We start from the raw sequence: 10261 nt of genomic DNA, 5'->3' as shown, positions 1-10261 counted from the left end.
ATAGCTTTATGACAAATTACCCTTGGATAATTTTATTCATTCTTTTTAGCCGTTTCGAATTTGTTTTGGCCGACAGGCATTTGCGTCCAATTTTTTTGTCGAGGACCGGCCTCCGGCTTTCTATATAAAAGATAACTAGCCTCTCTGCACGCACTAACTGCGTGCGAGAGGCATTTTTGCATCACGGGCGCTACGCGCTCCAAAGATGTGTTGTTTTAAATATTCTTATATTTCTTAAGTGATTATTTTATAAAATGTGTTTGTGTCCATCACAACAATTTCTTATTATTTTCAATTTTTTATTATGTTCAATCATCTAACTTAGTCTTTTTGCACCTACTCATTGTACCCAAAAATGAAATTTATGAATTTTACACTAACCAATCCACCTTTTTTTTTTTTTTTTTTTTTTTGCTTGCTAATTATTATGGTGTCTTTTTTTTTTTTGTTTGGCTGATAGAATTTGATTTTATGGTGTCTTTTTTTTTTTTTTACTTAATTTTTTAATATTTCTCTCCTAAAATGATGTTCAGTACAATTATCTCTGACTTTAATATCTCATCCTAAAATGGAAGAGTTATTCATCACGTCCCCTACTTTTATTTGTTTCTTTTTGTTTAATATAATTTTGTGAGATATTAATATCTCATCCTCAAATGGAGGAGTTACCCATCACGTCCCTTTACTTTTATTTGTTGTTTGTTTGTTTAATAATCTAAAATATAGCAAGAACCGTACTAATCAAAATGGAAGCATAAACATTGTAAGAAATATTTGTTAAAAATCATGCATCAAGAAATTAAGGTGAATAAAAGAGAAGAATAACTAAAAAAGAAACCCGGCTAGTCAAAATTTTTTTGAGGCGCTTTCCCATAGATATCTATTTAAAAAACCACACGATAAATGCTCATAGCAGTTTCAAAAATGACGCCACATTCATCCTCTTCTCTTCCGAACGGTTTTGCCATTTTAGTTTGGATTATCTATTTTTTTTCTATTTATTTTAATTTGTTTTATTTTTAATATTTTTTTGTTGCCTTTTTATTATTTATCTCTCTCTCCTCTCCATAATTACTAACTTTTAGAGGATAATTATCATATTTTTTTATTTTAATTACCATGTTTTGTTTCCAACTCAGATTGTGGAATTATATGGGAGAGAAAACTGCCCACTACCGCTTAGTAGTTCAGAGGCTTAAGCACATCTACTTGTTTTTCTTTTTTTTTTCAATTTTCCGTTTTCTTTTCCAATACTTTTTGAATTTTTTATTTATTTATATTTTCTTTCTACTGTAACCTGCTTGAAAAACTGCCGGAATGGTCCTACGGGTATCTTTTCCCATCGGAGGTAGTGCCCAACGGGAGAAGGGGCCGAAAAGATAGTTTTTTTTTTTTTTTTTTTTTTTTAATTTGTGTTTTTGAACTGCCCACTACTGCTTAGCAGTTTATGAGGGTTAACTGTTAAGCACGTCCATTTATAGATTTTTTTTTATTTGTTTTCTATTCAGTAATGGTTGTTTACGAATTTGTCCTCATTTTCGAAACTTTTTTGGATTTCAATTGTGAAGAAAATGAAGGGGCTTTCTTGGCATTTTTGAAAGCTTCACCAAATTGGCCTTCTCACTTTATATATATAGGTTTTCTATTCAGTAATGGTTGTTTACGAATTTGTCCTCATTTTCGAAACTTTTTTGGATTTCAATTGTGAATAAAATGAAGGGGCTTTCTTGGCATTTTTGAAAGCTTCACCAAACTGACATTCTCACTTTATATATATGGCCTTCTCACTTTATATATATAGATTTGTTTTATTTTTAATATTTTTTTGTTGCCTTTTTATTATTTATCTCTCTCTCCTCTCCATAACTACTAACTTTTAGAGGATAATTATCATGATTTTTTTATTTTAATTAACATGTTTTGTTTCCAACTCAGATTGTGGAATTCTATGGGGGAGAAAACTGCCCACTACCGCTTAGCAGTTGAGAGGGTTAAGCACATCTACTTGTTTTTCTTTTTTTTTTCAATTTTCCGTTTTCTTTTCCAATACTTTTTGAATTTTGTTTTTTATTTATTTATTTATATTTTCTTTCTACTGTAACCTTCTTTGTTACATATATGGTAAAGATAGTTTTTTTTTTTTTTTTTTTTTTTTAATTTGTGTTTTTGAACTGCCCACTACTGCTTAGCAGTTTATGAGGGTTAACTGTTAAGCACGTCCATTTATAGATTTTTTTTTTTTTTTTTTCTATTCAGTAATGGTTGTTTACGAATTTGTCCTCATTTTCGAAACTTTTTTGGATTTCAATTGTGAAGAAAATGAAGGGGCTTTCTTGGCATTTTTGAAAACTTCACCAAACTGGCCTTCTCACTTTATATATATAGATTACCAGGAATACACTTTCCCCACCTTCCCTTTTCTTTGAGGCCTGACGAATAGGTCTGCAAACAAAATTGATGCATAAATCTTCATAATATATTCCAAATGAGATCTAGTTTATGCTTCTATCAATTATTTAGCATGATTCCAAATGGTACTTAGCTTAATTATCGAACTAAGAAGGCACACAGCACACCACTTTATTACAAAATTGGAAAAAAGAGAGTGAAAAATATTCAAGGAATCAATTCCAACTATCTCTGAATCACACAAATCACAGAGCACACCACCAACTAAAATATTGAGCATTCAAGGAATCTGAAGTCATAAATGATTACTAACTTTTTTTTCCACTCAGCCAAATATGTGGTAAACCGCCAAAAAAAAAAAATCCAAAACATAAAAGCTGTACTAAAAAGCTGAAACATGCAAGGAGGGCTTTTGAGATTAGATGAAGAAAAGTTAAGGAAGGCTTTTGAGACCGAAGATGAAGACAACCCAGTAGGATAAAAAAAAGGTATCATGCACATTCATTGTTGATCATCTCATGCTTCTGAAAGTTAACATGCCAACTAAACGTTTCATATTACATTGTGCGATGAATTTTCAGCATAAATTGTGAAGGAAAGGATGTCGATGGAATGAAGACTCTTCTAATTAACTTCTAACCAAAACAGTGGGAGTGTAAATAAGCTGTTGGATGAGGTAAAACATCAGATAGATGTTCTGATAACTATAACTATTTGCATGTATAACATAGGAGGCCATTAAAAAAATGCAAACACATTCCGAAAGTGTTGAAAGTGCCAATGCTAATTAAGGTTAGGGGAATTTTTGGAAATAAGTCGGTGCTAAAAGAAAAAAGCCAACTGTTCTGCTATTCTCACCTTTCGTTTTCTTCAAGGTTCACTGCCAACATGAGCTCTACGGCAAGAATGGACTTTCCCACCTTTCCTTTTCTTCGATCTCCGACGAATAGGTCTGCAACCAATGAGTATGTAAAACCATAACAAAACATGAATTGTATTTGTTTTAATAACTTGAATCAGTTTTATAAAAATTGAAAGAGCCTGAAAAAAGAAAACATGACGACACAGTAAGTTGTAGGATTTAAAAAAGGGGGAGGACTGAGGTGTCAACTGAAATAATTCAGGGGGAGGACTGAGGTGCCAACTGAAACATCAAGTATTGGTACCAAAACACAAAAGAACTTAAAAGTCAAAATATAAGGCCTCCATAACAATATTTACTTTATCACACATCAAGTATTGGTACAGACAATTTATACATTTGAAGTAAATCAGTTAAGTTATTATCATGTTTCCTGATAACTATAACATAGGAGGCCATTAAAAAAATGCAAACACATTCCGAAAGTGTTGAAAGTGCCAATGCTAATTAAGGTTAGGGGAATTTTTGGAAATAAGTCGGTGCTAAAAGAAAAAAGCCAACTGTTCTGCTATTCTCACCTTTCGTTTTCTTCAAGGTTCACTGCCAACATGAGCTCTACGGCAAGAATGGACTTTCCCACCTTTCCTTTTCTTCGATCTCCGACGAATAGGTCTGCAACCAATGAGTATGTAAAACCATAACAAAACATGAATTGTATTTGTTTTAATAACTTGAATCAGTTTTATAAAAATTGAAAGAGCCTGAAAAAAGAAAGCATGACGACACAGTAAGTTGTAGGATAAAAAAAAGGGGGAGGACTGAGGTGTCAACTGAAATAATTCAGGGGGAGGACTGAGGTGCCAACTGAAACATCAAGTATTGGTACCAAAACACAAAAGAACTTAAAAGTCAAAATATAAAGCCTCCATAACAATATTTACTTTATCACACATCAAGTATTGGTACAGACAATTTATACATTTGAAGTAAATCAGTTAAGTTATTATCATGTTTCCTGCAAAAGATCGTAAGCACCTAACCAACTGCAGCTATATAATACCATGACTTCAATAATAAGGAAACATATAACATTGAGAGGTAATTTTAGACACAACTTCCCCCCATTTGTTCGGAATGCAACCATCTTTTTGTTCATCACCCTTTGTCTAGTATGATAAGGAAGAAAGGATACCAACCAACGCAAAAATTCACAGAAATGTGAAGGTCAAGTCAATCTATCCAAAAACTTAAAAAGTAAACTGTGAAATGAAAACATGCAGTTATTCCAATTTTATTTCAAGATGATTAAATTAAAAGAAAGATCAACCCAAAAAAAAACACAAACCAATGTAATTAGACAGATCCTTTAGCAAAAATCAAATCTTGGTAACATCCAAAGGTTCAAAAAACAATTAATCAAATTTGCAGCAATGAGAATGTTCATGAATAAAACCCATTACCAGAAAAAGCCAGCAAATGAAAAATCAAATTTGCGGATATTAATTCATTTTTGATGCAATCAGAAGATTCGAAACACTACAGAAAGCAAATACAATTCAGAAAAAAATTTACAGATACATTTTTAAATTAAAAAGTACCAAACAGAGGTGGAAAGGAAGTGGAAGAACAGAGATGGAGATTGACACAAATTAAAGAAAATCCAAAAATTGCTCTTCAAAAGGGAGAATAATAAAAAATAACTCACGTTTTTTTCCTTTTACTTTTGCTTCTCTTTTCTTCACCGACCTCCTCCTCTGCTTGTTCGTCTTTGAGTTTCAGTCTTGCTGTCTCAATCTACAAAACCCAAAATTGACTACAGTAAACACAAAACCCACCAAGAAATTACCTCTAAAAAAAATACCACAAAAAAACACATTAAGCTCCAAATTCAATCATCAACCCAAAAACTTGAAATCCCTCGAGAACTTGAACAAACCCCCCAAGAACCAAGGAAAATACAAAAAATCTAAGACTGTATCACATAAAAAGAAAATGCTTACCAGATTGTCTTTGAGTGAGTACGTGTTCTGCCTCAATGCAATCTTTGAGAGAGCAAGAGTGATGGAAGCTACTAAGGACACATAAGGAAAGATGGAAAAAAAAAAAAAAGTGTGCAGATGATGGGACCAAATAAAAAAACTGCAATTGGAAAAAATCTTGAATCAAAGGTTGAAATCGAAAGCTAAATGGAAAGGAAAGTTGGGGTTAGAGATTTGTACAAAATGGAAAACTTACTTAAATATGGCGATCGGAAGAGAGAAGGGAAGATGAGCAACAGCCAGGAGATTGGGCTCTTGAAAGTGGGCGTCCGGGATCGAAGGTGTGAAGAGTATGGGCTCCAAGACGACGTCCCAAAGTCTGGTTTCGAAAATTGGGATCTTTTCGAAATTCATCTGTATATAGCGGTGGTATGTGGGCAGTTGTTGTTGAACCTTCAACTAAACTCAGATCATGGGAATCGTTGAACTGCTCTTTGGTTTCGTCGTGGGAATCGTCAAACTGTTCTTTGGTTTCGATCGTGGGAAGTTGGAGTAGGACTAATAACTGAACTGGCAACTGTCTCTTCCTTTTCACTTTCCATTAGGTTTCAAATAGTTAATGTTTTTACCTTTTTGTCCCTCTTTTGGTATCAAATCCTTGATTTGCGCACTGTCATTAAGTAAGGGTATTTTAGGAGTTTAGAAAGCTTCACCAAACTGGGGCTCTCACTTTATATATATAGATTAACTTTAATAATTGTAATAGGAAGTAATGATTATGTCCAACCTTTGGGTCTACATTTGTAGGCTATATCTACAAAAAAAAATACTAAAAAAGTTCAAACACAAAACCCCCAAAAAATACTAAAAAAGTTCAACCTTTGGGTCCACATTACCTAGTTTTTTTTTGGTAATATTTTTCAACTATAAACCCTAAACCCTGAACAATCTACTGCTGCAAGCAACATAACATCCGCTTTGCAAATTTTTGTGGAACCACTTTAAAAATTCAAATCTTTAAGCACCTGATGATCAGATTTACTGGAAATTCAAAACTTCAATAGGTATCCCTCCTTACCACAGATATGTAGTTTTAAAAATAAAACCAAAAGGATTCATTCCATTTAACATATACCTGAAAACTACCATAGTAATATTGATTAATTAAACTACTTTTTAAATATACCCAGCAAGGTAACTTTTGGGTCTGACAAAAATTTTAAACCCACGAATGGGTATACCAAAATTAATTTGTAAGTATGATAAAAGTCCCTATGACAGTATCACAGCAACTATAATCACAAACAAGTTGAGAGATTACTTTCTGATTATCAAAACCACTATTGGATTTATAGACATAAAATCTCACAATATTATTACCACGACCTTATGCATAATAGGGACAACACTATAATCATCTGCCTACCAGAAATTAACTCTTCTACAGCAGCAAGTTTAACAACCAACCAACCTTTGAACAAAAAACACACGGACAGAAAGAAGCAGAATACATAAGGGGCAAAACAATTTTCTTACTTCTACATCAAAGCAAAAGAACAACCATTATCATCTGGGGAACAAATCCAATTGGCAGCTTTTAGGTACCTACAATTATAAGCAAAGTTTGGAATTCACAAAAAATACTGGGCAAATACTAAGGCTGCCATTTGAAAAAGCTAAACAACAACAAACTTTAATTAACTACAACTAAATTCAGATGACATTCGATATATGAAGACAATCTGAGAAATCAAAGACTCTAAAATCAATACCATATTTCATGTGCCTTTAATCTGAGAACAAGGATAAAAATTTGATTTAGAACCTTGCTATCTTTGTCCTTCTAAATATGATATTTTGGCATCGGCAATATATCAAAAAAAAAAAAAAAAAAAAAAATATATCTGAACTCAAAGAAAATATAGAACGAAAATAAAAAAGCAAATTATGAACGTTTAGAAGCTAATTTCATTAGCAATTAAAGCAACCAAGCTCTCTCAACATAAAGATTCATAACCCCCCAGGAACCCAGAAATTTGATGAAAATTTTTCTAATCACTCAACTGGATTAGACAAAAGCATGAATTTTTTTCTAAAGCCCAATTATATTAAATCACAAATTTGAAGCAGATTTTGACATGCAATAAGTCAATAAGATAGGAATCGCTTCAGACTAACATCAATGGCAGGGCCTCCGGAATCGCCCGATCTAAACCAACCATTAAAAAAAAAAATTCTATTAACATGATCCTCAACCTAACTATAAAGAGGAGCTTTATAACATGCCAAAACAACCAAGCCCAACAAATTAACGAACTAATTTTTCTTAATCAATCACAAAAATAAAAACCACAAATTTTTTGTTAAGCAATCGCATGGATTATAAATGCCAAAGTTTGGATGATGGTAGGCGTCAGATTACCTCTTTCGCCGAAGATGCGAAACCCCTCATTGCCGACGTGGCGGGGCGGATCCTCCGCCCCAAAATCTGAACCAACACAAAGATTAGGCAGTAAATCACATAATAATAAATTAATCAAGTGTTTTATATAATGAAAGTTCATAAATTGCAGAAGTAGAGGGTGTACCATAGCTGATGAGCTTCCAGCTCCCACTTTTTGCCTTAAAATTCCCAACATCTTTGATTCTTTCACACAAAATCACACTGAACGCAAACAAAAATCAGAAACAAAATACGAACTAAGAACTGAAAATTTCGGTGAAAGCACTGAGAGAGATGAGGAGGAATAACAAATGATTTACTGGAAATATGGAAAAAAATCAGATCAAAATTTGGACAGAAATAAACAATACACATTAGGGATTTGGGAAGGGGGACGAACCTGTTTGGCGGATTGGAGCCGGGATCGGATCGACGATGCGATGTGTAAAAAATGAGCGTTGAGGGAGCGGAGCAGCAGCAGCCCACACTTCCCTGCAGTACTTACTTGAAAACCCAGATCAAACCAACCCTTAAGTTCCAAGGTCATTGTGCACGCAGCCCACGTCATCACTTAATGACAAGAGTTATCAGTTTGATTAAAAGATTGTTTTAAAATTAGGTATAATTCTGAAACGAAAAAAACTTAATGTACCAAATATTGAAATTCACGAAATTTAAAAGTAATAAACTGATATTTACCCTAAATTTAAAGAACTAAATTTAACAACCACTGTTTTTTTAGTATGACAGATTTCCTCCGTTTGATTGCTAAAATAATGTTCAGAAACAAAACAACTTAATTTCCGTTCTATGTCATGATGGATGTTTATTTTAACTAGCTTATTGAGTTTATAACTTATGAATTTAAGATCTTCAGCTTTAATATTTAAAGATTAATTTTTTTTTTTAGTGAAGCGGTTAAAGAAGAGTACAAGAAACGTTCTGTTTATTCCTCCATAATAGATCAAGGAAGGTGAGTTGATCCTAAGATTTAAATTTTAACAATTCAACTTTAAATGCTGGCATATTTCAAGTTTTAACCCTTTACTGTTTTTTTTTTTAATCAGTATTTGGCAAGCCATCATACATAATAACATAACTTAAGACTCGTTTGGATGTATTTTTAAAATAACTAAAAGCACTTTTAGATTAAAAAAAATTTGAGTTCCAAAAGCACTTAAAGTGTTTTCTGCAAGAAACACCAGTTATGTGCTTCTTCCAAGAAGCATTTAAGTGTTTTTCCAGAATTTACTTGCATTTTTACTAAAGATTGGTTCTAAAAATATTTTCACCAAAAGCGCTTTGAATCATTTTAAAAGCACATCCAAACGAGCTATTAGCACTTGCCAAAACAATTAAACATGTAATATCACTTAGCATTTACATTTTTCATTTACAGTTGGTAGCCACAAATCAACTGACTCAACTTTATATCAATATTGGAGCCTTAAAAGTGTAAGTCATCTTTTTCATTCTATTTTATAAAATGAATTAAGTTCTGAAGTTTATATATTCTGAAACTTAAGTATTACACACACACACATATATACATATCACTTCACAAAGATAATACATGTAAATACAAAAAAAATTTACAATTTTTTGTATCTAGGCTGTATTGATGAAATATTTTTTTATGTAAAAATTTTCTGACATTTTAAGTGTAAAGAATATTGATGCCCGAAATCCTGTCATTAGTTTTTTTTTTCCAACAGAATTTTACAATCGGTTGAATTCTTTTCAAATATGCATAATTTCTTTGTGCGGTTTATCTTTTAGTTTCTTGGTCAAGCAAATTTATATGTCTTTTCTCTCAGATTATTCTTCTCGAGATTAGTTGTGTTTTGTGGGTTTAGTTAGGGGAACTGAATTAACTTTTTTTTTTTTTTGGGGGCTTTTCTTTCAGAATGTGTTGAATCACTTTATTTGTTGTTTAGCTTATCTTGCGTTTAGATTCGGTGTTATGAAATACTCATGACACTACTCACCAAGGTGCAAAACCATCAGCAGGTATCTCTGCAAAATCAGTACATTGTCATTTTATTTCTTTAATTTTTGTTTAACCATCCGTAATTCCCAAACCCAAACAAAGCACCAAATTAATATAAATTTTTTTTCAAAAAGATCTGGGTTAAAGAAATTTTTCGGAGTTAATTCATAATATTTTATAAAAGGTTTATCCTATTCTATTTTGATTTGAGGTAATTATTTTCATTTTATTCAGGATTCATTCAAGTTCCAATTTGAACTATTGGAAGATGTTTATGTAATTCGAAGTACCTAATTGGTTTTTTACCAATATACAGGACTCAAACACTGAAGAATACCTGCTTTCTCCCTCTCTCTCATGATGATTGATGTGGAGAACCAGCCCCGGAGAAGGTGAGAATCCAGCCTTTCCAAATTGCACAATTAGAAGATGTTACCAAATACTTAGTATTTTATTATTGCCAAGGTGAATTTGAACCACATTATTGCTGACCCATTATGAGGATTAACCCACTCCTCCACCCACTTAATGTGGATAATATCGTTTGTTAAAAAAAAATATTGAATTTAATAGAGTTG

General features: G+C 32.4%; 2 long non-coding RNA genes across 2 annotated transcripts; both read right to left on the bottom strand.

The window, feature by feature from the left end:
• Nucleotides 1-203: 203 nt before the first annotated feature.
• On the bottom strand, nt 204-6780 carry LOC137724526 (uncharacterized). Its single transcript, XR_011067449.1, has 6 exons — nt 5507-6780; nt 5272-5410; nt 4977-5065; nt 3850-3943; nt 3268-3361; nt 204-2442 (listed from the first exon to the last, which is right to left on the bottom strand). It is a non-coding gene; the product is annotated as an uncharacterized lncRNA (long non-coding RNA).
• Nucleotides 6781-6893: 113 nt separating this feature from the next.
• LOC137724525 (uncharacterized) lies at nt 6894-8239 on the bottom strand. The gene is made up of 4 exons (XR_011067448.1): nt 8094-8239; nt 7839-7915; nt 7673-7738; nt 6894-7459 (listed from the first exon to the last, which is right to left on the bottom strand). It is a non-coding gene; the product is annotated as an uncharacterized lncRNA (long non-coding RNA).
• Between the last annotated feature and the right edge of the window lie 2022 nt (nt 8240-10261).

Source organism: Pyrus communis, chromosome 2 (assembly GCF_963583255.1).
Source record: "Pyrus communis chromosome 2, drPyrComm1.1, whole genome shotgun sequence".
NCBI classification, from domain to species: Eukaryota; Viridiplantae; Streptophyta; class Magnoliopsida; order Rosales; family Rosaceae; genus Pyrus; species Pyrus communis.
Note: the sequence above shows the minus strand (reverse complement) of the source record. Positions and strands in the feature narration are given on the sequence as shown.